The sequence below is a fragment of the Dama dama genome, chromosome 30, assembly GCF_033118175.1.
Source record: "Dama dama isolate Ldn47 chromosome 30, ASM3311817v1, whole genome shotgun sequence".
NCBI classification, from domain to species: domain Eukaryota; kingdom Metazoa; phylum Chordata; class Mammalia; order Artiodactyla; family Cervidae; genus Dama; species Dama dama.
Genome location: NC_083710.1, coordinates 11,460,745 through 11,467,426, shown reverse-complemented (window position 1 = coordinate 11,467,426; position 6,682 = coordinate 11,460,745).

The window sequence follows — 6,682 nt, the reverse complement described above, 5'->3', positions numbered from 1 at the left end:
TTGCCTGTGTTAGCACACTTGTACAGATACCTCTCAAAATGATGGCTGCTGCTGCTGTCCCTGCTGAATTAGATATTTGACTCTGATTATTTTAAACACTAGATCAGATTAAAGTTCCAAATAAGCATATCTGACTGGCAAAAACTCATGCAGTGGTAAAAGTCCCAATGTATAAGAAGGGGGTTACATTGCTTAACACCTAAACAAGTCAAAACATTCACTATATTCCATATTTGGCATGTCACAATCAATATAAACAATTTTTCCAGATTGCAGTTCCAATTAAAAAGGAAACAAAATATGTTCCTAATAAAATGCAATGGTAACTGTTCAACTAACCCTTATAAAATGAAGACAGTGAAGTTCATGAAGACAGTGAAGTGAAAGTCGCTCGAGTGAAAGTCACTCAGTCATGTCCCACTCTCTGCGACCCCATGGATTATACAGTCCATGGAATTCTATAGGCCAGAATACTAGAGTGGGTAGCCTTTCCCTTCTCCAGGGGATCTTCCAAATCCAGGGATCAAACCCAGGTCTTCTGCATTCTGGGAGGATTCTTTACCAACTGAGCCACAAAGGAAGCCCAAGAATACTGGAGTGGGTAGCCTATCCCTCCTCGAGTGAATCTTCCAGACCCAGGAATTGAACCAGGATCTCCTGTATTGCAGGCGGGTTCTTTACCAACTGAGCTATCAGAGAGGCCAACCCTCATATGACTGATTAAAAATGAATTTCTTTTCCAAAGAGGAGACAGGAAATAAGGAAGTAAGGAAGACAGAGAGCCAGGGAGGAAGGGCGGCAGGAGGGAAGGAAAGAGGAAGGCATAGAAAGAAGAAGGAAGAAAAGGAGGAAGACAATCAGTGGAACAAAAGATATATAAATATTTATCTCTTACTGTATCCAGACCCAAGTTCAGGAACTCTAGGTGATATTTTTTTTTTCTCCTCTGATTTTGGTCCTTGTACTATATCATGGTATTTAATAGTCTATAGACAAAAACATTAAGAGAAAAAAATGAAGTTATTTTATTCACCTACTTTTATTTTTCATCAATTTTAAGTTTTTAGTGGTTTACTTTGTACAGTGTTAGAACTTTTATGAACACTTTTATAAACACTTTTCTATAATCCACAAGGATCTACCCTATTGTTTAGGGAACACTACTCAATATTCTATAATATCCTAATATCCTATATGGGAAAAGAATATGAAAAAGAATGAATATATGTAGACATGTAACTGAATCACTTTCTTGAACCCTGAAACTAACACAACGTGTATCAATAAATCTACTAAGTGCCTATATAAAATAATTAAATTAAAAAACACATTTTCTGTTTCTTCATTTGCTATTATTTTCTCCCATTCTGAAGGCTATCTTTTCACATTCCAGAAAAATAAATGACCCAATCAAAAATTGGGCCAAAGAACTAAACAGACATTTCTCCAAAGAACACATACAGATGGCTAACAAACACATGAAAAGATGCTCAACATCACTCATTATAAGAGAAATGCAAATCAAAACCACAATGAGGTACCATTACATGCCAGTCAGGATGGCTGCTATCCAAAAGTCTACAAGCAATAAATGCTGGAGAGGGTGTGGAGAAAAGGGAACCCTCTTACACTGTTGGTGGGAATGCAAACTAGTACAGCCACTATGGAGAACAGTGTGGAGATTCCTTAAAAAACTGGAAATACAACTTCCATATGACCCAGCAATCCCACTCCTGGGCATACACACCGAGGAAACCAGATCTGAAAGAGACACATGCACCCCACTGTTCGTCACAGCACTGTTTATAATAGCCAGGACATGGAAGCAACCTAGATGTCCATCAGCAGACGAATGGATAAGGAAGCTGTGGTACGTATACACCATGGAATATTACTCAGCTGTTAAAAAGAATTCATTTGAATTAGTTCTGATGAGATGGATGAAACTGGAGCCCATTATACAGAGTGAAGTAAGCCAGAAAGATAAAGACCAATACAGTATACTAACGCATATATATGGAATTTTAAAAGATGGTAACGATAACCCTATATGCAAAACAGAAAAAGGGACACAGATGTACAGAACAGACTTTGGGACTCTGTGGGAGAAGGTGAGGGTGGGATGTTCTGAGAGAACAGCATTGAAACAAGTATACTATCAAGGATGAAACAGATCATCAGCCCAGGTTGGATGCATGAGACAAGTGCTCAGGGCTGGTGCACTGGGAAGACCCAGAGGGATTGGATGGAGAGGGAGGCGGGAGAGGGGATCGGGATGAGGAACACATGTAAATCCATGGCTGATTCATGTCACTGTATGGCAAAAACTACTACAATATTGTAAAGTAATTAGCCTCCAATGAATAAAAATAAATGGAAAAATAAAATAAAAACACATTTTCCTATAACATGACAATATATCCTAAGGAAATATGTAGATTCTTTTTCTACCTCACTTTATTCTGTAGAAATAATATTATTTCCCTGAATAATATATATTATGATTAGCAAAAGCAAACAAACACAACTAACTATAGTGGCTCATCTTTAAGACAGATTCAAACAATTTCTTCCCTTTTGATATGTAGGTACCACTCTGCTATTGAGAAGAGATGTCTATTTCCTTCTTCTTCTTGGGCCAAAATATCCTTAGTGACTTGACTGAGTCAGTAGAATCACTTTTGAACTGTTGAGTCTTGGTCATAATGTCTTGCAGCCTCTGCTTAGAATTTGTTGAGTGCTTGCTTTCAGAGTAGTGGAACAGTTAATTTGGGAATAGGCCACTTTTTAAGAAGACTCAGAAACTGTTACACTGTGAAAAGCCCAAGGGGTGTAGACAGAATCTGGAGGATAGTATTACACAGAGAGAGAAAGAGAGATGTGTTGCATGTTCAGTCACTCAGTCATGTCCAACTCTTTGCATCGTCATAAACTAGCCTGCCAGGTTTTTCTGTCCATGGAGTTTTCCAGGTAAGAATACTAGAGTGGGTTGCTATTTCCTACTCTGGGGGAAGATTCAAGATCCAAGCCTGGGATAGAACACACATTTCTTGCATCTTCTGCATTGTCTGGTGGATTCTTTACCATTGTGCCAAGAGAGAGATACTAAGGGTCAATTGGAAACAAGAATGTGAAAAAAGAAGCCACCTCAACTGATGTGACTCAGAAGTGAACTAGTCAGATTTGGGAAATATTGTTTGGAGAAGTAAACAATTGTAATAAGAGTAGATAAGGAAAACCAAACCAAACACATTATCTCTTTCTGTGACAACATATTACCAGTTCTTCAACGAAGGAAAAAGTTAAGTGTAATAAATTTGCCACCTGAAGTCTGGCTTGTCCACTCTGGTTTATAGCACCATAGCAGATGTTCATGTTGTTCCCTTGAACAACTGTTCAAGTTGGCCAATGCCAACTTCAGCACTGAAAAGCAGTGGTGGTTAGATTGGGCCTGGTTTAAAGAATCCATGTTTTTTACCCCATGAACAGTCTCCATTTTCACCATTCTACCTACTTTGTCCACAAGTCTGTCAAACAAGCTGGGATCTTTGGGTGGTTAGAATCCCCTTTACACTTGATCAATGAACATATCCATAGTAGACCTCTGTAACATAAGTCATGTGGGACAGAATATTCTACAGTTAAGCTTGTTTTACGTAGTTATCCCTCTGAACATTCTGCAGCTCTCCTTCACAGTAGTCTTCCAAAATAGGAAGTGTGTATTTGCATCTATTCCAGATAGAAGTCGGCCTGTTAGGAGATTTTCTGTTCCTTGGACTAGAGATAATAGCATTTTCCACTTTAATAACCTCAAACTAATTGCCAGGGACTCTTTGTTTTGCTCAAGCAGTAAGTTTACATCAAAAACAACGGCTGTAATAATATTTACAAGTGAAGTGAAGTTGCTCAGTTGTGTCCGACTCTTTGCGACCCCATGGGCTGTAGCCTAACAGGATCCTCCGTCCATGGGATTCTCCAGGCAAGAGTACTGGAGTAATTAATCTTAAAACAATCCACTGCCATTCTCAAATGCAATCTATGCCTAGGAGAGTGGAAATGTGGATGTGATAAGAATCAATATCTTTGATCCTTACAACCTTCAATATAACACTAATTCTGTAATCCCTTGAAGTTATACCATTGGAATTGATTTCCTATTTACTATTTTGGGAGAGAGTGGGAATTTCAAATGTTTCTATTTTATTTGCTCTGTTGTCATAATCATTATTGTTGTGCAAGATGGAATTATGGGTATTCTTTCAGTTGGTAAAAACACTTATTATGACAATACACCCAGGATATGGGGAAATAAGCATAGTGTGGATTACATATGCATTAACAGAACGTAGTGGACTTAGATCAAAACAGCATTTATCTTCTGCTTCCATTAAGTCCACTCTGACTCATTGACCACAGATCATCCTAAAATCTCTAATAATTAGTATTATTTTAAAATTCAAATGGAGCTCCAAAATCTGAATGTCACTTCATCTAGCATAAATGGCTGCTCTGAAATGCTATATGTGATGGGGAGAAAAGTCCTACTTGTGTATAATTTTTGTGCCTATATTATACCTTCTGTGGGAATAGAAGAAAGCAATTGGTGGTAGTTTAGTTGCTAAATTGTGTCTGACTCTTTGTGACCCCGTGGAGTGTAGCCCACTTGGCTCCTCTGTACATGGGATTTTCCAGGTAAGACTATTGGAGTGGGTTGCTATTTCCTCTTCTAGGGAATCTTCCCAACCCAGGGATAGAACCAGGGTCTCCTTCATTGCAGGCTGATTCTTTACTGATTGAGCAAAGACGGAAGCCCCAAAGTGATTATAATTTCATCTAAAATTGACCATATAATAAAGCAAGTCAATATGTCTATTTCAAATCAATAAGGATTGAACTGAAATAATTGATTTTATATTTTGCAATGAATAAGTAGGTTTTCAAAAATGTAGCATGAAAAGATAGATATTTGGTTAGAAGATAAATTATCTATTACTGTAAAACAAATTTAAAAAGCATGCTTGTACATCTAACATAAATTAATATAATATTTCTTATAAAAGCAAATGCATGACAAGAATAAAAATATTACTATTTTATTTCAAAATAAGTAAGCTTTCTTTAGTACTTACAAAGTTCAGACAGAATCTTGATACATCTAGGAGAGACTAAAACTTGTTAACCAAATGGCTCAGAAGAGTTTATGCAAAGGCATTATGGCTCAGTAAATACATTTTACATGACTCACAATATTTTAAAGAATTTTTACACTCACACACATATGCCATTTGCTCTATTAGAACACTAGTATAAATACATTGAAGACTATCTAGAATAATTGCAATTAGTGCTTGTTAGGACTTTAACAACAAAGAAAACATACATTAATGACAGTCTCCCTTTAATTAATAGATTTTATTTAAATTAACTATGACCACCATGATAATATCGAGTATACATTGGCCAAAATGGGATAAAACTTTCAAAATGAGTAGGAAAGAATATTGTATTCACTTTATTTTGTGTATTTTATTCTTAAAAATTGCAAATGAAATGTTTTTGATGTTAACAGTAATGATCTAATGTAGACTTAGAACTAGGGTTACAGCACATGTGCGCGCGCACACACACACACACACACATGTTAGTTAAAGTATACTACCTTAAAATTGTCAAGAAATAAAATATTGTGTAAATGTTAATGGGCATTTTACATATGCAAACATCTAAAACCAAAATTTAATATTAAGTGATCTCATATATTTGTGATCCCTATAGATTCAATCACTAGGAATCAATTTAAAGCAAGATAAAATGTGAAAAAAGTAGATCATTATTAAAAATAAAAATAGCTCATGTTATTATAAATTATTATCATTTTTCTTGTGTAGAAGTTAGTTTCTAAACAAGTAATCAAGTGTTGTAATCAAATTATGAAATAGGAGGATGGAAATGCAGTTTAATTAACAAGATTCTTCTTTTCTGGTACATTTGCTCCTCTGTCCTTGGTCTGTCCCTTGATATTGTATTCTATTTTATGAATGTCACGTTAACTGATAGAAATCAACAAGAAGCTAAAGAGAGTGGGAAACACCTGTCATGTTGTTGAATTACTTTACATACAACCTGATAATGAATGATGCCTTTCAAAATTACATCCATATGTTTATGTCTTGGTCAATATGAGCATCACATAAAATAACAGTTTGATAATTTAGTTGCAGTTTATTTTTCTAACTTGAATATCTAAAAGTGATAAATTATACTAATCACTTAATGACACAAATTATTCAATTAGTTCATTGATCCACTTATTCAAGACATATGCTGAGCATCTAGGAACTATACACTATATTGAAGTTGGATTTGAAAGTCATCTATCTCAGAGAAGCTTATAATACAGTTGCAGAGGCAGGTTTGGATACAAATACTTAATACAGATTTAAGTGAGTTCAAAGGTGAGGAAGTACACAAAGAGACGGCAGGAAATGAGGAAGAGAAGATTGTATTGTAACAGAATAAATGATCTAAGGATAAGGAATTTGTGTGTCCAAGCAAGATATGTCAGAGATTTTAATCAAGATAAATACTAATAACTAGTGTTAGCTTATTAAAAACCAGAGATTATTTTGCCAACAAAGGTCCATCTACTCAAAGCTACGCTTTTTCCAGTAGTCACATATGG